This window comes from Panthera leo, chromosome A2 (assembly GCF_018350215.1).
Source record: "Panthera leo isolate Ple1 chromosome A2, P.leo_Ple1_pat1.1, whole genome shotgun sequence".
In the NCBI taxonomy this organism is placed as follows: domain Eukaryota; kingdom Metazoa; phylum Chordata; class Mammalia; order Carnivora; family Felidae; genus Panthera; species Panthera leo.
The window spans coordinates 99,107,473-99,130,231 of NC_056680.1; the positions used below are offsets into that span (position 1 = coordinate 99,107,473).

At 41.2% G+C, this 22,759-nt stretch overlaps 1 long non-coding RNA gene across 1 annotated transcript in view; it reads left to right on the forward strand.

The window, feature by feature from the left end:
- LOC122207933 overlaps positions 1 to 22,759 on the forward strand; it is a 44,276-nt gene that overhangs the window by 999 nt on the left and 20,518 nt on the right. The gene's annotated exons all lie outside the window — the stretch shown is intronic.

The following is a 22,759-nucleotide window of genomic DNA, read 5'->3' on the forward strand; positions in this document are numbered from 1 at the left end:
ATATTTGCTGGGCAAGCAGGAAGCTACCCTCTGGTGGGTGTGCTGGGGCTGGGAGGTAGGCTTGCAGAGAAAGTGGGGTATCTGCATACTGTTCATTGGCAGGGCAGTGTGCGGCCTGGGGTATGCACTTTTCATATCTGGAGTTGCTGGGGAAACAACATAGGGAGTGCAGGAGGGCTGAGGCTGGCAGCAGGCACACAGAGTGAGTCAGGGCATCAAAAGCCTATTTGTGGGCAAGGTGCCATGAGGCCTGGGATGCCCAGGGTCTATGTCAGGAGGGCCATGTGAAGTGTGCACCAGCTCAGGCCAGGCTGCAAGCTTGATAAGAGGCTATATATCCTGGGTGTGCAGCTGGGGCAAAGTATCTGGATATCTCAAACTCTGTCTCGCTGACATCTATACAGCAGGAGCAAGAAGCAAAAATGGCACACTGCAATCAGGGAGAGAAGTCTGGTTACCTCTTGCAGTAACCCTCCATCGACAAAGCTTAATACTATGCTCACTGCAAAGAAGAATTATTTAAATCTCCATTAGCACAGAGCTGGTATTGAGGGTGACTTTGGAAAGGAGAGGCAATAAACTGATTTCTAGCACATACAGCTAACACAAAATGTTTATTTTATGCTGAGCACTGAGCTTTACGTGGATTCTCTCATTTAAATGCCAACTCTTCTGTAATTTGGGTTGCTATTATTTTCTATATTTTATAGATGAATCATCTGAAATTCAAGAAATGAAATAACTCTCTTGAGGTCAGATAGCTGCTAAGCGCAAGGACTGGGATCATATATTTTAGTTTGCTAGCACCTGTGACTTTAACCACCATACTGTTACACTTCCTCCCAAAGGGAAATGTAATTGAGCTGGTAAAGGTGATAGACGGGTCCCCTGTTGGGTCAGCACTTATTGGTCATGTCCTCATCCAGTGACACTTCACTCACTTGCTTTTCAGTGGTCTTACTCTTTCAGAGGGTCTTATTTTGCTCACAAAGTTCTCAGCATGCTTTGAGGCACCTCTGCATCAATTCCTCCGGGATGAGCGCCCCACGCTGGCCAACTAGTAGTCATGCCAGCAAATAGGGCCGTCCTCACTAGAGTCCCCGATGCCAGGAGACACTGATGGCGTGGCAGTAAACACTAGATGATAGCAGCTATCTCAAAAGGAGGAGACTGTGTGGCAAATTTCTGAGGTCCAGGGGTCACACAAATGGGCCCTAAATCTGAACAGAGTTGTTAGTATCTTTCAAATTCAGGAATGGAGAGAAATACACCTGTTTACTCTGAGAACCACACGAAACATCTTCATATTCATTAAGATTTTAGCCTTAGATGTATTTTCACTCCATTTTCTCTCTGGGTACTCCATCAACTCCTTTGGCTCTCTGTACTGTGTATTTTGCTAATTCCCAAATCTCTCTGTTTCTCTTGATCTCCAGATCTGTGAATCTAACTACTAGATGTCGGAAGGCCCAAAGACCACAATTCAAAACTAAATTCATTTGATTGCGTTAAACCTGATTAACCCTCAGTGTTTGAGCTTCTTTTCTATGAATAAAAGTACCCAGCTGTCATTACCAGAGACTATCAACCTTGCTGACTTCCTCATTGTCACTTCTTTTCTTTTTATTGTTATTGTTTATTAAATTTGCATTCAAGTTAGCATATAATGCAACAATGATTTCAGGAGTAGATTCCTTAATGCCCCTTACCCATTTAGCCCATCCCCCCTCCCACAGTCCTTCCAGTAACCCTCCGTTTGTTCTCCATATTTAAGAGTCTCTTATGTTTCATCCCTCTCCCTGTTTTTATATTATTGTTGCTTCCCTTACCTTATATTCATCTCTTTTGTCTCTTAAAGTCCTCATATGAGTGAAGTCATATATTTGTCTTTCTCTAATTTTGCTTAGCATAATATCCTCTAGTTCCATCCACATAATTGTGATTGCCGAGTAATACTTCATTGTATGTATGTATGTATGTATGTATATATGTGTGTGTGTGTGTATATATATATATATATATATATATATATATATATATATATATATCTCATCCTCTTTATCCATTCATCCATCGATGGACATTTGGGCTCTCTCCATACTCTGGCTATTGTTGATAGTGCCGCTATAAACATTGGGGTGCATGTGCCCTTTCGAAACAGCACACCTATATCCTTTGGTTAAATACCTAGTAGTGCATTTACTGGGTCATAGGGTAGTTCTTTTTTTAATTTTTTGAGAAACCTCCATCCTTTTTTCCAGAGTGGCTGCACTAGTTTGCATTCCCACCAGCAGTGCAAAAGAGATCCTCTTTCTCTGCATCCTCAACAACATCTCTTGATGCCTGAGTTGTTCATGTTAGCCATTGTGACAGGTGTGAGGTGGTATCTCATTGTGGTTTTGATTTGTATTTCCCTGATGATGAGTGATGTGGAGCATTTTTTCATGTGTCAGTTGGCCATCGGGATGTCTTCTTTGGAGAAGTGTCTATTTATGTCTTTTGCCCATTTCTTCACTGGACTATTTGTTTTTCTGGTGTTGAGTTTGATAAGTTCTTTGTAGATTTTGGATACTAACCCTTTATCTGACATGTCGTTTGCAAATATCTTCTCCCATTCCGTCATTGCCTTTTAGTTTTGCCGATTGTTACCTTCTCTGTGCAGAAGCTTTTTATTTTGACCTTTGTCACTTCCAAATGAAATAAACTTCTTGCCCTCCTTCCCTACCTTTATCCAATCCAACACCAAGTTCTGTTGGTCCTAACTATTTAATAGCTACTACTTCATTTTTTTAAAGAATTTTATTTTATTATTTATTATTTTTTAATATGAAAATTATTTTCAAATTGGTTTCTGTATGACACCCAGTGCTCATCCCTAAAGGTGCCCTTCTCAATGCCCGTCACCCACTTTCCCCTCCCCCCAACCCCTATCAACTCTCAGTTTATTCTCAGTATTTAAGAGTCTCTTATGGTTTGCCTCCTTCCCTCTCTGTAACATTCCCCTCCCCCCCCCCCCCCCCCCCCCCCCCCCCCCCCCCCGCCTTCTCCTCCCTCCTGGTCTTCTGTTGAGTTTCTCAGGATCCACATATGAGTGAAAACATATGGTATCTGTCTTTCTCTGCTTGACTTATTTCACTTAGCATAACATTCTACAGTTCCATCCACATTGCTACAAAAGGCCAGATTTCATTCTTTCTCATTGCCACGTAGTATTCCATTGTATATATAAACCACAACTTCTTATCCATTCATCAGTTGATGGACATTTAGGCTCTTTCCATAATTTGGCTATTGTTGAAAGTGCTGCTATAAACATTGGGATACAAGTGCCCCTATGCATCAGCATTCCTGTATCCCTTGGGTAAGTTCCTAGCAGTGCTATTGCTGGGTCATAGGGTAGATTTATTTTTAATTTTTTGAGGAAACTCCACACTGTTATTCAGAGCGGCCACACCAGTTTGCATGCCCACCAACAGTGCAAGAGGGTTCCTGCTTCTCCATATCCTCGCCAGCATCTATAGTCTCCTGATTTGTTCATTTTAGCCACTCTGACCAGTGTGAGGTGATATCTCAGTGTGGTTTTGATTTGTATCTCCCTGATGAGGAGTGATGTTGAACATCGTTTCATGTGCCTGTTGGCCATCTGGATGTCTTCTTTAGAGAAGTGTCTATTCATGTTTTCTGCCCATTTCATCACTGTATTATTTGTTTTTTGGGTGTGGAGTTTGGTGAGTTCTTTACAGATTTTGGATAGTAGCCCTGTGTCTGATATGCTATTTGCAAATATCTTTTCCCATTCCTTGGGTTGCCTTTTACTTTGGTGATTGTTTCCTTTGCAGTGCAGAAGCTTTTTATCGTCATAAGGTCCCAATCATTCATTTTTGCTTTTAATTCCCTTGCCTTTGGAGATGTGTCAAGTAAGAAATTGCTGTGGCTGAGGTCAGAGAGGTTTTTTTCCTGCTTTCTATTCAAGAGTTTTGATGGTTTCCTGTCTCACACTCAGGTCCTTCATCCATTTTGAGTTTATCTTTGTGAATGGTGTAAGAAAGCAGTCTAGTTTCATCCTTCTGCATGTTGCTGTCCAGTTCTCCCAGCACCATTTGTCAAAGAGACTGTCTTTTTTCCATTGGATATTCTTTCCTGCTTTGTCAAAGATTAGTTGGCCACACGTTTGTGGGTCCAATTCTGGAGTCTCTATTCTATTCCATTGGTCTATGTGTTTTTGTTCCAATACCATGCTGTCTTGATGATTACAGCTTTGTAGTAGAGGCTAAAGTCTGGGATTGTGACGCCTCCTGCTTTGGTCTTCCTCTTCAAAATTACTTTGGCTATTCGGGGCCTTTTGTGGTTCCGTATGAATTTTAGGATTGCTTGTTCTAGTTTCAAGAAGAATGCTGGTGCAATTTTGATTGGGATTGCATTGAATGTGTAGATAGCTTTGGGTAGTATTGACATTTTGACAATAATTATTTTTCCAACCCATGAGCATGGAATGTTTTTCCATTTCTTTATATCTTCTTCAATTTCCTTCATAAGCTTTCTATAGTTTTCAGCATACAGATCTTGTCCATCTTTGGTAGATTTATTCCTAGCTATTTTATGCGTCTTGGTGCAATTGTGAATGGGATTAGTTTCTTTATTTGTCTTTCTGTTGCTTCATTATTAGTGTATAAGAATGCAACTGATTTCTGTACATTGATTTTGTATCCTGCAACTTTGCTGAATTCATGTATCAGTTCTAGCAGACTTTTGGTGGAGTCTATCAGGTTTTCCCTGTATAGTATCATGTCATCTGCAAAAACTGAAAGCTTGACTTCATCCTTGCCAATTTTGATACCTTTAATTTCCTTTTGTTGTGATTGCTGATGCTAGCACTTCCAACACTATGTTAACAATGGTAAGAGTGGACATCCCTGTCATGTTCCTTATCTCAGGGTGAAAGCCCTCAGTTTTTCCCCATTGAGGATGATATTAGCTGTGGGCTTTTCATAAATGGCTTTTATGATGTTTAAGTATGTTCCTTCTATCCCGACTTTCTTGAGGGTTTTTATTAAGAAAGGATGCTGAATTTTGTCAAATGCTTTTTCTGCATCAATTGACAGGATCATATGGTTCTTATCTTTTATTTTATTAATTTGATGTATCACATTGATTGATTTGTGAATGTTGAACCAGCCCTGCAACCCAGGAATGAATCCCACTTGATCATCCATTCTTTTTATATGTTGTTGAATTTGATTTGCTAGTATCTTGTTGAGAATTTTTGCATCCATAGTCATCGGGGATATTGGCCTGTAGTTCTCTTTTTTTACTGGGTCTCTGTCTGCTTTGGGAATCAAAGTAATGCTGGCTTCATAGAATGAGTCTGGAAGTTTTCCTTCCCTTTCTATTTTTTGGAACAGCTTGAGAAGGATAGGTATTATCTCTGCTTTAAATGTCTGGTAGAATTCCCCTGGGAAGCCATCTGGTCCTGGACTCTTATTTGTTGGGAGATTTTTGATAACTGATTCAATTTATTTGCTGTTTATGGGTCTGTTCAAGTTTTCCATTTCTTCCTGTTTGAGTTTTGGAAGTGTGTGGGAGCTAACGAATTTGTCCATTTCTTCCAGGTTGTCCAGTTTGTTGACTCATAATTTTTCATAGTATTCCCTGATAAGTGCTTGTATCTCTGAGGGATTGGTTGTAATAATTCCATTTTCATTCATGATTTTATCTATTTGGGTCATCTCCCTTTTCTTTTTGAGAAGCCTGGCTAGAGGTTTATCAATTTTATTTTTTCAAAAAACCAACTCTTGGTTTCGTTGATCTGCTCTACAGTTTAGATTCTATATTGTTTATGTCTGCTCTAATCTTTATTATTTCTCTTCTTCTGCTGGGTGTGGGGTGTCTTTGCTGTTCTGCTTCTAGTTCCTTTAGGTGTGCTGTTAGATTTTGTATTTGGGATTTTTCTTGTTTCTTGAGATAGGCCTAGATTGAAATGTATTTTCCTCGCAGGACTGCCTTTGCTGCATCCCAAAGTGTTTGGATTGTTGTATTTTCATTTTCATTTGTTTCCATATATTTTTTAATTTTTTCTCTAATTGCCTGGTTGACCCATTCATTCTTTAGTAGGGTGTTCTTTCGCCTCCATGCTTTTGGAGGCTTTCCAGACTTTTTCCTATGGTTGATTTCAAGCTTCATAGCATTGTGGTCTGAAAGTATGCATGGTATGATCTCAATTCTTGTATACTTATGAAGGGCTGTTTTGTGACCCAGTATCTGATCTATCTTGGAGAACGTTCCATGTGCACTCAAGAAGAAAATATATTCTGTTGCTTTAGGATGCAGAGTTCTAAATATATCTGCCAAGTCCATCTGATCCAATATATCATTCAGGGCCCTTGTTTCTCTATTTATTCTCTGTCTAGACGTTCTATCCACTGTTGTAAGTGGAGTATTAAAGTCTCCTGCAATTACCACATTCTTATCAATAAGGTTGCTTATGTTTGTGATTGTTTTATATATTTGGGGCCTCCAAATTTGGCGCATAGGCATTTATAATTGTTAGCTCTTCCTGATGGATAGACCCTGTGATTATTATAGAATGCCCTTCTTCATTTCTTGTTACAGCCTTTAATTTAAAGTCTAGTTTGTCTGATATAAGTATGGCTACTCCAGCTTTCTGTTGACTCCCAGTAGCATGATAGATAGTTCTCCATCCCCTCACTTTCAATCTGAAGTTGTTCTCAGGTCTAAAATGAATCTCTTATAGGCACAAAATAGATGGGTCTTGTTTTTTTTTTTTTTTTTTTTTTTATCCATTCTGATACCCTATGTCTTTTGGTTGGAGCATTTAGTCCATTTACATTCAATGTTGTTATTGAAAGATATATGTTTAGAGTCATTGTGGTATTTGTAGGTTTCGTGCTTGTAGTGGTGTCTCTGTTACTCTGTGGTCCTTGCAACATTTCACTCACAGAATCCCCCTTAGGATCTCTTGTAGGGCTGGTTTAGTGGTGATGAATTCCTTCAGTTTTTGTTTGTTTGGGAAAACTTTTATCTCTCCTTCTACTCTGAATGACAGACTTGCTGGGTAAAGGATTCTCGGCTGCATATTTTTTCTGTTTATCACATTGAAGATTTCCTGCCATTCCTTTCTGGACTGTCAAGTTTCAGTAGATAGGTCTGCTACTACCCTTATGTGTCTACCTTCGTATGTTAGGGCCTGTTTATCCCTAGCTGCTTTCAGAATTCTCTCTTTATCTTTGTATTTTGCCAGTTTCACTATGATATGTTGTGTAGAAGATCGATTCATGTTACATCTGAAGGGAGTTCTCTGTGCCTCTTGGATTTCAATGCCTGTTTCCTTCCCCAGATCAGGAAGTTCTCAGCTATTATTTGTTCAAGTACACCTTCAGTCCCTTTCCTCTTTTTCTTCTGGAATTCCTATGATATGAATATTGTTCCCTTTGATTGCCTCACTTAGTTCTCTAATTCTCCCTTCATACTCCTGGATTTTTTAATCTCTCTTTTCTCAGCTTCCTCTTTTTCCATTATTTTATCTTCTAATTCACCTATTCTTTCCTCTGCCTCTTCAATCTGAGCTGTTGTTGTCTCCATTTTATTTTGCACCTCATTTATAACATTTTTAATTCCTCATGACTATTTTTTAGTCCCTTGATCTCTGTAGCAATCGATTTTCTGCTGTCCTCTATGCTTTTTTCAAGCCCAGCGATTAATTTTATGACTATTATTCTAAATTCTTGTTCCATTGTATTGCTTAAATCAGTTTTGATCAACTCGATAGCTGTCGCTACTTCCTGGAATTTCTTTTGAGGAGTAATTCTTCTGTCTCATCATTTTGGCTATTTTTCTGTCCCTTATGCATTTTAAAAGCTTGTTTGCTCTGCACCTGCGAGCACTGCTATATTAAAGGAGGGTCATACACTGTCTAGGGCCTGGCCCTTCAGGAGGTCTTTTTGGGGGGATTGTTACTTTCTCTCTGTTGTGACTTTGGTTATTTTGTTACCTTACTTGTAGTAATATTTTAGACCCTCCATCAGATGTGCTTTGATTTCCTTGTGTGTGTACTTCCTTGGGGTAGCCCTGTAAAGGAAAACAGATAGACAAACAGGAGACAAAAACACGCAAACACACAAATAACACAAACAAGTAAACAAAAACAAAAACCTAAAGACTAAAAACAAAAAAAAAAAACCCATACAGCAACTACAAGTAAAGAAGTGGGTGGAGGTGGTACTGATGGAAGAGCACATACAAAGAGAGAAATGATAGGAGTCGGGGGTGGGGGCGGAGAAAAAAAAAGCATTGATTAGGCAGAGAGACCAAAAGGCTTAATCCAGAGAGAGAGAAAGGAAAATAAAGAAGGAGGCGGGGAAAACGAAATGAAGATAACAGTGCCCAGACAGAGCAACTGTATGGCTTGATTATTCCAGAGAGAGAGAAAGGAGTGTAAAGAAGGAGGTGTAGAACATGTATCAAGACAGTAGATTAAATATGTCTGTTTAGACATACCAATAACCAGAGTAAGCAGCCTAGGGGAGGAAGAGGTTTTACCTCTTTACCCTTTAGAGTAAGGAGAAATGGGGCAGGTGGGGGGGGGGCGGATAATATATGTATATATCAAGAATTGACCTAGAGTTAATCTAGGCAATGCTGCATTGCTTGTCGGTAGTAGCTGTCTGCAGGGTCTGTGCTGCTCTGGTGGAAACGCCGTTACCCAGTGCAAAGGGGCGTGGTTTGGTGAAATCTGAACCCACCTCCACTATGGGCCCTGGGAGTGATCCCTGAAGCCCTGCCTTGGTGGTGGTGGTGCGGGGGAATGGTGATCCTCCAGTCTCTTCTCCACGGAGCCTGACCAGTGGACTCAGTTTGAGTCATCCTGTGCCGCGGGTGCAGACGGGGCGGTCCTTCTCTCTCCAACTCCCCTGACCCTGCGCTTGGCTAGGATTCAAAGTCCCGGTCCATGCACTCTGGCCCTGAGGGAGCACCTCTCAGTGCCACGATATGTGGTCCTGGCTGGCTGGCTTTGTCTGTGCTGCAGCACTTCAGGGAGGACCGCCTTTTCCTACAGAGGACTGGGCCTCGACCCTCCACGCAAGCCTCCCCGGGGTGGTGGATGCAGGCAACCTTTGTCTTTTCCCACAGCATTCCAGGGAAATGGTGGCCTTATCCTCCCGCCGACTGAGCCCTTGGCCCAATCACTGGGCCCTGCGGTGGCGGACGCAGGCAGGTTCTGTACTATCGTGCAGCCCTCCAGGGAGGGAACCACTTTCTCCAGCTGCAGACTGAGCCTCTGACCTAACACTGCACCCAGGCCTGGCTCCCCTCCTCCCCAGGTGTGCGAACAGGTAGCTGGCCCCAGTCCAAAGAAAGCCCTGCAGTTAGAGATCGGGTCCCTCTCAGTCTCAGTCTGCGGACTTTTTCCCATCCAGATAAGGTCCTGCACTTCCCTAGCCGCTCTTTCTCTTCCCTTTGTCTCTCTGCAGAAGGGGGTCCCTCCCCTCCGTGCCCATGTGGTCTTTTTTATCTCTCCCAGTTCGCAGTTACCCACCTTTTTCCCAGCTTTCCCATTTTCTTCCTAGTAGATTCGGTCTCTTTTCCTCCCAGACTCTGGTGTTCAAAGTCATTGGGCTTCTACACTTCTTTGTGTGAGAGACGCAGGACGTATGGATTCCTCCTATTTCTCTGCCATGTTGGCCGCCAGAGGAGTATGTGATTTTTTTAAAAACAAATAACTAAGAAAGATTACAAAGATGTTTCACTTTTAAAAATAACTAAGAAAGATCACAAAGATGCTTCACTTTACCACAAACTGATTCTGAAACTCTCTTTAATGTTGATTTTGCAATCAGAGTAGAGGCAGCTCAGAGCCAGTGCACCTCCCTGTGACAGGAGTCTCCGAAGGAGAAGAATGAGATCCCCTACTTCATTTTTAAAATCAATTTCATTTCTTCACTTCAAGCCACCATCTCATCTGGATTTCTGTGATCCCTTCCTAAATGCCTCTAGGATTGACCCCTCCAATGTATTCTCCAGAGTGCAGCCAGGACACTTTTTCTCAAGTCCAAATCTGATTGCTACTTTCTTGGTTTAAAAATTCTTCAATGCCATTTTACTGAGAATAAGTCCAAACTTCTTAATGGGTATCGTAAGATGCTTTGTAATCCAGCCTGTGTGTGTGTGTGTGTGTGTGTGTGTGTGTGTGTGTGTGTCTATGTATGTATGTATGTATGTATGTATGTATTAGTCAGTGGCCATTCAGGGGACTGAAACTGCACCAGTCTTTGTTACTAAGAGAACTGAATATAAAGAATTGTTAACTAGTTATTGAAGAGCTGTCAAAGCAAAAAGAGAATGCTAAGATAGCGTAGAGCAAAGAATGAAAGAAGTGGTTATTAATCCTAGGGCTGGAGGAATAAAGGAAGAAGTTGAATTGATTAAAGCTTAGAAGTTTAGAGGTGGTATCCTGAGCGGCTGAAGCTTAGACCACTGCAGACACTGGTGCTGGTGTCTCTGAGATGGAGTAGGAGGACGCTAGTCTGCAATTGTTGGACATTGGGCTGCCACTTCTTGAGGGAAGAGGTGAGGCTGGGGTATCACTGACAGAAACAGAGCAAGTAAGAAGCAAACAGTAAGTAACAGGAAGGACTAGCCTCTTCTCCCTCCTATGTAGTTTTCTTGGCATTCCTATTGGCAGGATCTAACAAAGCCTTTTGGCAGAGCAGAAATGTGATTTGTAGAGCCCCAGCCTCAATGTCACAAACAGGGTAAAGAGGGGTGGGTTTTTTATTTTTTATTTATTTTTTAATATGAAATTTATTGTCAAATTGGTTTCCATACAACACCCAGTGCTCATCCCAACAGGTGCCTCCTCAATGCCCATTACCCACTTTCCCCTCTCTCCCATCCCCATCAACCCCCAGTTTATTCTCAGTTTTTAAGAGTCTCTTATGGTCTGGTTCCCTCTAGAGGGGTGGGTTTGAAGATAACCAACAGTAACTTAATAACTGGCAAAAGCCATTCCTTTGGCTAGTTAGCACACACACGCACAGCCTTTCTATGCCTATTTGTATCTCAAACAACAAAAATATCTCTCTTATTTCAACCAACAAGGTAACCATCCTTTTTTACAAATGAAGATGTTCTCATCCTTTTCTCAAAATGAGAATCAAAATCTCAACAACAAATGCATCCAACTTCACTAGTAATCACACCTTTTATCTCTGAACTATAATACTTATTCCTCAATTTCAGTCACAATTCCACTCGAATATTTAATTGCCTAAAGACTAAATTGTAAACTTAACTGCCAACAAAACTTGTATAAATAAAAGAAATGTGAGAGAAAAATAAATTTGTATTTACAAATACACAAACATACATCCATTCCTATAATCAGCAAAGAAGAAAAAAATGTATGACCATTAGTCATTGTTTCTATAATGAGCCACAGGACCATTGTTTATATTCTAACTTCCTTCTTCCTTTATACATCCCATGTTTCCTGTGCTTACAGCTATAACTTCAGAAGGTCAAAGTATTTTAATTGGTGGCTAAATCTTCATTCCTGATGGGTCTGCTTCTCCAAAGAACCTGCCTTTTTTGGGCAGACCAATCCCTGGATTTCACATATAGTCCTCCCTGTTTTAATGTATAGCAGCAGACCAGTTTCCTTCTAGTAATCAGGGATAATCATCTCAGCCAGTGGATTAAACCCACCTTCACCTATTAACTCAGTAGTCCAAAGAGCTCTAAATGGTCAAGTTGTAGTCTCAATTTCTAATTCAACAGAACTGTCATTGTGTCTCCTAATAGAAATATTTCTCCCTTCTAAACTGGAAAACCTCAAAGTTGTAGGGACAGAAAGCAGAAATTCTGCATGTGGATTATTAATAGTGGGGGGAACCACATGCAATTCCATATGTTGATTTCTAGACCCATGTAGTCTAACTGTGGGAGAGACTGTTTTACTTATTGGTCACTGATTCCAATTATGAACTGCATCCTGTAAAATAGAATCCTGTCCTTTCAGGATATCATTTCCCAGACGGAACCAGAGCTGAGTCTTCAGTAGGGCATTTCCCCATTCTACTGGGTTAATTCTTTCTAGGTGATAGGTACTGGAAGACTCATGAGCTCCATTGGCATGAGCCCATTGTGCACCTCTTTTGCTCTGGAATGAACTCCCTGATTAGAAATGATATTTGCATAATACCGTGATGACAAATGAAGCATTTCAGAGGTTCACAAATTGTGGTGCTGGCAGGACATTATAAATAGGGATGTTAATTCATATCCAGAATATGTCTATTTGAATAAAGATAAATTCCTGTCTCTTCCGTGTAACCAATGTAATCAATCTGCCACTAGATATCTATCTTGTCCCTGTAGGGAATACTGGCAGACCAGGGGGCTTAATCTCTGGTGTTTGCAGATTAGACACTAACAACAGTGGTAGCCAAGTCAGCTTTGGTGAGGGGAAGTCAATGTTACTGAGCTCATTTATAGCCTCTGTTCCTGCCACCATGGCCACTTTGTACATGGGCCCATTGAGCAAGACCCGGGATGACTGGGGAGGGATTGACTGACATCTACATTCCATGTCATTTCACTTGATTACTGAGAACTTCCCCTGCAATAGATGTTTTCTGATGACCAATAGCATGGCATACAAATATTTTCACATTCTCTACCCATTCTGAATGGTTAATCCTCGTATTTCTTCCCCCGACCTGTCAGGTGTCTTCCAATATTGTTCTTTCCAAGTCCTTGATCATCCAGATCAACTGTTAACAACTGCCCACAAATCAATGTAGATACATACATTGGCCCATCATCTGGTGCACAGTGAACAATCAAATAAACTTCCCACTGGGAAAATCTTCCCTTAAGCTACCCTTCATTGCCAGTGCTGAGAAGGATTGTGATGCTGCAGCCATTTACCTCTGGTTGGTGCTAGAATATTGTGCAGAAACACCTGTAAACCACGACTGAGTTTTTTTCTCTTCGACCTACTGTCATAGGAATTCCTATGGTGCTGTAAGTATGGACTAGGGGAAAATAGGTAATGCAATCAAAGTAGGTATCAAAGAAGTCTGAACCATCTACTCATGGAACGTGCTGATAGATGGCTGTTGTATACACTCAATTTATGGCTCAGTGAGTCAGCACCCAGGTTTGTATTGGCTGCTCAGTTCACATGGTCACTTGATATCTCATGGTGAGGCATTTAATCTATTGGTACCTGTAGCAGGCCAAAAACTGTTTCTCAAAAGGGTAGTTTTCTGCAGAAGAGGATGTGAGTTTGCTTCAAAACCCCCTAGCTCTATGCTGTGATTCTCCTTTTGTTGCTTATCATAGACTCGTACACCATCCCTATTTATCACAGGTATCTTGTGTCTCATTGGATCCGCTGAGTTACAAGGCCCAAAAGCAGCTTGCATTACAGTGTTGACTTGCCATAGAGCCTTCTATTGCTTTGGACCCTACTCAAAAGTGGCAGTAATATGGGTTACATGGTATGGGTAAAAGTAGAAACCTCATCTTAGCCTTTCCCTTTTCCAACTTGAATTTTCTTGTGAAGTTTGTGAACGTCATGCAGTTTCATTAATGTGGCATGCTTTATTTCTCAACCCTAGGACTTTACACATAATGCTCCACATTTCTGGAATGCCTGCTATCCCTCTTCTAGCCCTGACTTGTCATTTTGGCCTCAGTGGAGATGTTGTCTGCAGAGTAGTCTTCCCGTCTCCTTGAGCCCAGGTTAGGCGTCTCTATTTTGTGCTCTCACAGTCCACTTGGTTTATGACAGCATTTGTCACATTGTGTTGAAACTTCTTGTTAAATTTTCTTGTGTTTCTTGACCCATTTTTAATACCACTTCTCCCCAAAAACCTTTCTAGGCATTTTGTTCATAAGCACTATCCCTCCCATAAAATTTTAACACCACATATATAGTGTGTATCTGTTTATTTATTGAATGTATGTCTGTGCTTTATAGGTTTAAAAACAGATTTTTTCACTCTGCCAAGAACCAATTTTCACCCACTTGTAGGTGATATTACCTCTTCCTTCCCTCCCTCCTCCCTCCTGAGAATGCCTGGTCTATAAGCACGAACCCCACCAAGGCAAAAGCTGTGTCTTGTTCTTCATTGAATTACCAGACTCAATATTCGGGAATCCACAGAGTTCAGAATCCCTGAACCTAAACACTTTGCTAATCACCTAGCACCCCAAAGGTCATGTGCCGAGCTCCCACTCTCTATTGCAGCTACAGTCCGTGTCCATGAAGTGTAAGTTCTAGAGCAAACAATCTTCCCAAGTAAGTACAACATACTCAGGAGCATTTTTGGCTCCCTCAACTGACCACAGTGGATATTTCCAAGAAGTTTAACTAAAGATCTAACCATGGTCAAGTATCTCTGACGCTGGAGGAAGATTTACAGTTCAGCTATTAATTCTTTCCTTTCACCAGATCACATGTAGAATCCTGGTTGAAAGGGAGTTTGGGAACAGCTTTCCTATCATCTATGGCCCAGGAATCCAGACAAGAAGAAAGTTGGGGCAGACTTTGTGTGGACCAGAGCATGGTAGTGCACATACTGCCTAAGTGCTAAAGGCCTGGGGGTCTGGCGATGGGCCTCTAAAACATCTGTCCTAAGTGGGGACTCTGGACAAGTCACATACTCACTTGGGTTTTCAGCTTCCTTATCTGCCGCAAGAGACTTTTGGAGACTGTATTGCTTTTGCAATTAGTCTTGCTGTAACATTATACGATTCCATAATTTGGGACAGATCTATTCCAAATTCACTGAGCTTTAGCGCCACAGAGGACACATAAATAGGCCATGCGTAATTAAGGCCTTTAAATGAAAACTCCATCCCACGTCAGAACCTTAGCTCTTATGCATCGCTGTGCTATTTTCAGATTTTTAAAGTATTTTTCCTGCTCTTATGCTAATGGGGCTTATATAAAAGTCAGTTGGGTTTAATTCATGTTCATAATATTCAATTTCATAACGTTAAAATCTCTAACCATTTTTAATTGTTCTGGACACATTTGATTTCCAGAAAAAGAATACTTTTTTGTAAAGAAAATAGCACTACATACTATTGTGTATATATTTTATATACACAAAATATTGTGTGTCAGGTGGCATTCATCAGCTTTTAAGGTAAAAATGAAACTGCCTCAATGTGACCTAAAGTCATAGTAAAGAGAGGCATCATTTTATTACCTGCTAAGTCAAAACCCCTAAAGGAACTACCTTGGAATCTCTCTGTCTGGCTTGGCTTTCCTCACAAATTTGTTTAAATCCTTGCCAGAAGAATAGTAAAGCTCTATTCATTTCATTACTTCTTTAGAACGACATAAACTTTAGAAAGACATTGAAAGAGCATAATGATTACAGAAGCAGAACTGAGAGAGGTTCTATGATAAAATTAATTTAGAAATGAAAAACCTTCTGACAGGTGATATTCACCTGAGTGCAGTGGCTAACAAAGAGCCCCAAAGTTGGTTAAGCACATTTTTACAACCTTAATGAATTGGGATTGTGTTGTGTCATGTCATTTAGTCCAGATTACAGGGCTAACTGAGATTAAAAACATAAACTTACTTTGGCGAGTTCTTTAGGATATTTCTCAGGGGCAGCTTACCTTCTGCCTTTGAGGGTGGGATTGAGTTTGGAAAATGGGTGTAGCAAACACCGTGGATGATTAATCTGACAGTACACAGCTATTATACAAAACATTCATGATAAGTAGATTGATTTCCTGTTCAGATGAAACCTAGTTCTGTTGAGGAGCTGGACACACAGCTGATAAAGCTTGTACGTTGAGAATTTTGTGGTCCAACTTTCGCTTTCACAGTTCTTCATGCGCCCCCTAATCCCCAACCTTCGCAGTTGCAAAACTAATATAGGTTATAGGTCTTGAATTATTTAGTTCTCAGTATGACCACCAGCTCTTTTGGCTTTTTCCTCTTAGTTTTAGAACAATGTGATGATAGAAGAGACCAGTACATGCTTTTACCTGAAAAGGTCTGAGAGCCATTATTGGCAGGGGATGGAAAAGATGGGGGGAAGCCAGAAAAGCCACATGAAACCTTAGCAACCTCTGGGGAAAACAATTACAAAAATCATCTCTTCATGTGTCAACCTCCATGACATAAAAAAAAATCCCCAAACCTTCTAGAGGTCCACAGGCCTATTCATGTTACCCTTAGAAAGTGACCAGAGGTTGGACTGTGATGACTTCATCAAGCCCGAGGCTGAACAAATATTTCATATTTTATGATTTTGGCTTGAAAAATGTTGTAACAAAAATTCTAACACAGAAAAGATGGCAAGTTTGTCATCACATAGTGTCTGGTTTGTAGTGAATTAAAGGAAGGACCAAAAAAGGATGCTTCAAGATTTTGATTCAAATCAAAAGAGTGGGGGTGCATCTGGGTGATTCAGTCGGTTGAGTGACCAACTCTTGATTCCAGCTCAGGTCATGATCCCAGGGTCATGGGATCGAGCCCCGTGTCAGGCTCTGCACTGAGCATGGAGCCTGTTTAAGATTCTCTCTCTCCCCCTCTGCCCCTCTTCCTGGCTCGTGCTCTCTCTAAAATATAAAAAGAGTGAGGTTTTATTATTTATTTATTTTGAAGCAAATAAAAATAGCAAAATAAAAAAAGCTGGAGAAGACTTCTAAGTATAGCTGTTAAAAGGTAAGGCTGTGTCCTGGAAGATGATGGTGCTTCTATCATCACATTGTTCTACAACTAACTAGGAAGAACATTCCTTCACTAAGTTATTTCTGTTTAAGGATTGTCCTGATGTGTACCTTGGTGACAGGAGAGACAGTAAAAATTAGTAGAGGTCTGTGATTTCTGTTATCCCAGAAAAAAAATGGACAGACACTTCATTTGTCAACTATGGAATTAGAGTGCAAATAGGGACAGTCACTCAAGAGAGTGGGTCCGTTTGGGAAAGAACACTGAGCAGGTCCTTGCAAAAGATGAAACACTGGGTCTCTGGGGTGATATTTGAGCAGGTGGGAAGAGATCTTAGAGGTAGGGTTGCCAGATTTAGTAAAAACAACAACAACAACAACAACAACAACAACCCAAAACATACAGCACAACAACAAACACACACAGGACAGTCAAATTTGAATTTCACATAAAAATAATTGTGTGTGTGTGGTATTTTTAGTCAGCCCCAAAGGACATACTAAATGAATCCAATGAATATACACAATTCAAATTTAACAGGGTATGCTGTGTTTTATACCAGAGAAAGCCAAGCCAGCCCCAGGAGAGCATGGAAGCAAAACCAGACTGTGCGGGAGGGACTGGACACTATGGTACTATTTTTAGCAAGGAGGGGAGCAGCAGTTGAAAAGGGGTAAGAGGAGGAGCTAGAATTGGGTGCTTTGGAAAATGCTAGGTTTCCTGCAATCCTGAAGTGTCCTGTCCTCCTTTATGGCAGCCGTCCTACCTAGCTGGACACATAAAGGACAAACTTCAGGAGAAAGGAGTTCTATGAAGCATCTCAAACTAAAAAAAAAAAAAAAAAAAAAAAATGGGACTGGGCAGTCAACAAACATGTCATCCACTTTTCTGGAAACATGAAGCTTTTTCTGGTCTGTACTTCATTTTCTCCCTTTTGATAGAGGTAGGAGTATCCCCCCCAAATTTTTTTTCATAAGAAAAACAAAAGAGCTCACATGATGATAAATGGTAGATGCTGGGGAGACAGAAAGATCTGGTGAGGACTGTGGAGATCTCCAGCATAGGAGTCCTGTCTGAAGGTGCTGGTATCATAACCCATACATAGGATGTACAACACAAAAAGTAACCCTAATGCAAACTGTTGACTTTTACTTAATGATAATCAATATTGGCTCCTCGACTGTAACAAATGTACCATACAAATACAAGATATTAACCATAAGGGGAAAAACTATGTGTTGTGGGAAAGGGTATATATGGGATTCTATACTTTTTTTGTGAAATTATTCTGTTAACTGAAAAACTGTTCTAAAATGTAAAGTGTATTCGTTTAAAAAAAATGAATTTCGTGCTAGAAATCAGCTGGAGCTTGTTGGAAATGCAGAATCACGGGTCCCTGATGAAGCACGCTGAATCAGAATGTGTATTTCAAGATCTTTGTTATCTATGAACGGCAAGTTTAAGAAACTAGCACAGCTGTCAGAAACCCGGGTTATGACGTCAGATGGTCCTGGTTTTGCATTCTATCATACCCTTTCTTCTAACTGATTTAGATGTGGGCAAGTTACCTAACATCTTTAAACCTAGGTTTTTTTTTTAAATTTCCAACATAGAAAAGTGAGTGAGAATAACCTATCCCAAAGAAATATTAAGGGGAAAAAGTGAGATCCTGTTTACGAAGCTCTTACTATGGTGCTTGGCAAATCAGAAGTAGTCGATAAAGATTAAGGATCACTATCCCTAACAATGTCAATGGTAGAAAACACCTAGGAAGAATTTGAACTTATGTTAGAGCTTTGCCTTTTTAACTTCCAAGACACTTCTTTTTCGTAAGGAAGTAAGGAAGAAGGGAGTAGAATAAAGGAAAGAAAGAAGAAATGTCTTATTCCTTAAAGGAATAAGCATGCTAAAGTCACTCCTCAGATAGCTGGATTCTTCCTTTCTATTTGTGGAAATAATTGGCATTGTTCTCTTAGAGCTCTGCATGAAAAGCCAATGAATCAATCTGCTGGATTGACACAACATAAATGAACTCATTTAGTCCAAGTGACTCGTTAGCTACTCATTTAGTCCAAGTGACTCCTTAGCTACTCATTTTGACTTGCCTTTTACATGGGAAGAAACACAAGAGTCCTCTTCTAGTCCTATTAGCACTCGAAGTCCCAGTGTGTCTCAGCAATGGAAACTGTTAGCTGGCACCCATCAATCTTTGGGATCCTATTATTTCTAGAAGATATTTAATGCTACAATAATTCCTTTCAGGTGGCAAGTTTAGGAAGTAGACTTGCACCTTATCTACACTGAACTCAGTTATAAGAAAGGTATTTGGATTAATCGTGCCTTTTTATTTTCTGTATTTCTGATGCTTTGACATCTTGAGGACTTGTTGACCCTGGGGAGTCTATCCCTTTCAGGGCTGGCCAATTCCTACAGACAGTAAACTCAGTAAACCCAGGAGTGTGCCTTTCATGTGCAAACTAATCCAGAGCCTCCCCACACCTCACCTCCTCTCTCTGGCTCTCCCTCTGGACCATTATCTACCTGCTCTAATCACCCCACAGCCAGGTACTAGGGACAGCCCATACACCACAGAGCCCACTGAAATTATCCAAACTAGTCAATCCTAAACCTGCTTACCTGGCCTTCCTTGGTTTCCCATGGAAACCACAACTAAGGTCCTTGCCTATGTTTTTCTCCTGCTCTCTCAGCCTCTTGACCAACGCTGATGATTCCCCATGTGGCCCCTGCAGCAAATGGTGTGTCCCCTCCTCTTGGGAAGTGTAAGAAACTAGGCACGTATTCACTAATTGCCTCCTGATCTGTTGGCCTCACGATACCCGAATAACACCTATGTTTTATTACTTTATTTTAAAGTTTATTTCTTTACTTTGAGAGAGGGAGGAAGGGAGGGAGGGAGGGAGGGGGAGAGGGAGGGAGGGAGGGGGAGAGAGAGAGAGAGAGAGAGAGAGAGAGAATGCACAAATGCGTGCAAGTGGAGGAGGGGCAGAAAGAGAAGGAAACAAAATCCTAAGCAAGCTCTGCAATGTCAGCACGGAGCTCATCGTGGGGCTCAGTCTCACCAACCCGGTGAGATCGTGACCTGAGTCAAAATCAAGAGTTGGACACTTAACCTACCGAGGCACCCAGGCACCCCTACATTTTTAAAATAGTATTTTTAAAGGTGTTTTACACCTTTAAACAGGTGACTCTATTTGACAACAGAGTAATTGGTTTTGAGCAAACAAATGGACACCTTAGGGCAACTGCCTGTAATATCAAAAGTCAAAGGGTATATGATGGATAGAAGGTTATTTCTGTGGATTTGAATGTAGACAATAATTCAACTGGCCGTGACAATAAAATATATGATGGGATCCTTTCCTAATGCTATTCCTTCTGTTTCAAAAGTTTGTTCCTCCTATTTCTATAGAATACCTACTTGTTCCTCAGATCTAGCCTCAAAGCCCCTTTTCTGTGAAGCCTTCTTCAATCACCGTAGCCATAGTTCACATGTCTACTCTCCTGTTTGGTACTTATCCCTATCTTATTCCATTGGTTCCCCTTGGTTAGTGCTGGTGGTTGGTGGGTCTGCCTCCCCGGACCTTGCTCCCCTGGAACTGTGAGTTCCTGGAAAGTGGGGATCATGCCATTCATCTCCATGTTCCTAGCACTCAGCATGGGGAGACAGTAGTGGATACCTAACAAATGGTTCTTGACTAAATATATTAGCAGAAGTATTTCGTGGATGGTACATTAGGTTGCTAGGGCTGCTGTAATGAAGTGCCCCAAACTGGTGGCTTAAAATGAGAGAAATTTATTCTCTCTCAGTTCTGGAGGCTAGAAGTCTGAAATAAAGCTGTCAGTAGGACCTGCTTGCTCTAAGAAAAATTCATTCTTGCCTCTTTCAGCTTCTGGTAGCTCCAGGCATTCCTTGCCTTGTGACAGCAAAGCTCCATTTCTGCTTCAGTGTTCACATGGCCCTCTTCCTTGTGTGTCTATGTCCAAATTTCTCTCTTGTTGAAAGGACACCAGTGGGGCACCTGGGTGGCTCAGTCAGTTAAGCGTCCAACTCCTGGTTTCTGCTCAGGTCATGATCACACGGTTTTGTGAGTTTGAGCCCCGTGTTAGGTTTTGTGCTGACAGCACAGAGACTGCTTGGGATTCTCTCTCTGCTCCTCCCCTACTTCTGCTGTCTCTGTCCCTCAAAATAAATAAATAAACTTTAAAAGAAAAAAACAGGACACCAGTCATACTGGATTAAGCACCCATCCTACTTCAGTATGACCTCATCTTAACCAATTACACCTATAACAAACCATTTCTAAATAAGGACACATTCTGAAGTACTAAGGTTAGGAATTCAACATATGTTTTGTGGGTGACACAAATTCAACCCCTAACAGATAGTAGAGATCTTAAAGGAAATTCCACAGAGGATGAGGCCTGTCTTTCCATGCCATCTTTTTATAGATAAATTCTGATTTAGAATTAAGATCACAGATAACTCTAATAAATAGCAGCTGGAAATTGAATGTTAGAGAAACAAAGTAAAAAAAAAAAAACAACTACAGATGGAAATTCATTATTCAGTGATATAAAAGTACCTCTCACCTAGAACTCTCTAACATTTATTAAATTAATGAAAATTAATTGACAGACATCTTTATAATTGTCAGTGGAATGAAATACCATTTACTCTTTACACAGGTCTGATCCAGATATTAGAATAATAAATATGCACTGTTATTTCATATTAAGTAAAATTAATTTGACAATTTACCAAAACGTCGGCAGCTTGCATTCTAATAACTTCAGTAAATAACAAGAGAAGACCAAGTTAATTCTTGAGAACAGTATGGGAATATAATGAAAGGGTGAGAGGTTGAGTCTAAGGTGTTACAAGCATGAGAGTTGGCACTGATGACAGCATTCTCTGGACAGACATCAGTACCTGTGACATTCAGTCATTGTCCGCCTTATGCTAGTAGGAGCAGTGATGGGTACATAATGCAAACCTTGCTATGGGGGTCCCAGCGATGGTAGAAAACAAGAGCCTGCTAAGCTGGGACAGCTGAGGAAGACAACGGCAGCTTTCAACAGGTAGCAAAGGGGCCTTGACATGACACACCTCAGATACTCTCTTCAGGTCCCAGAATAATTCGGGAGGAATTAGACAAAGCAGCAATTCTGTAGTTTTGGCAGAACACCGGAAGGCAGACCCAGACAACTGTGGAGGGGTGACATTTGTAGTGACGTTACTTTACCGCCAGACTTGTCTGACTTTAAGCTCCTGATTCTACAGAGAAAGCAATAAATATCAACCAGAAGTCCTGAGGGAGCAAGAAAGTGCACCTTGTTAGAGAGAGAGAGAGAGAGAGAGAGAGAGAGAGAGAGAGAGAGAGAGGGAGGGAGGGAGGGAGGTGATGTGAGGGAGGAAGATGACAGACTGAGAAAAGGAAAGAAAAGCCTGAGGGAGATCAGGGAGCCTTAACGATTCATCAGGGATGATCTGGACGACAGAGAACAGTGTAACAGGGATAGTGATGAGAAAGGGTGAGGCTGGGAAGATGTTGTAAGCCTTTCTAAGAAGCATGTCAGAGAGAGGGAAAGATGGGTGAATAAGCTTTTTTTCTAGAAAAATGGGAAGGGTGTGGGGAATATCTAGGTGGCTTTGAGAAGAAGGAATGGTGGGGGAGGGGGAAGGGCCAGGGGGCAGCTGGTGTGTGGTGATGGGATGGCTTGGGAAGGTTGCAAGGATGTGGCAGGAGGGCTGCTGACATGCTGTCCTGAATGTCCGTATACGTGAGAGGTGGGACTGTGTGTACAGTTGTTCAGGTGGGGCCCTTACAAGGGAAGCCGGCTGAGGGCATGTGTGAGGTTTAGAATCCACTGAGCTGTGAGCCCTGCCTCAAGATGGCATCCCCTTGGATGAAGCAGGGAGGCTTTGTAAACTTCATAAAGCACCGTGTGAACTGGTGTAGCCCCCCAAAATAACATTTTCTCTGGTCATTTTTGATACCTGAGCCACTAATGTTT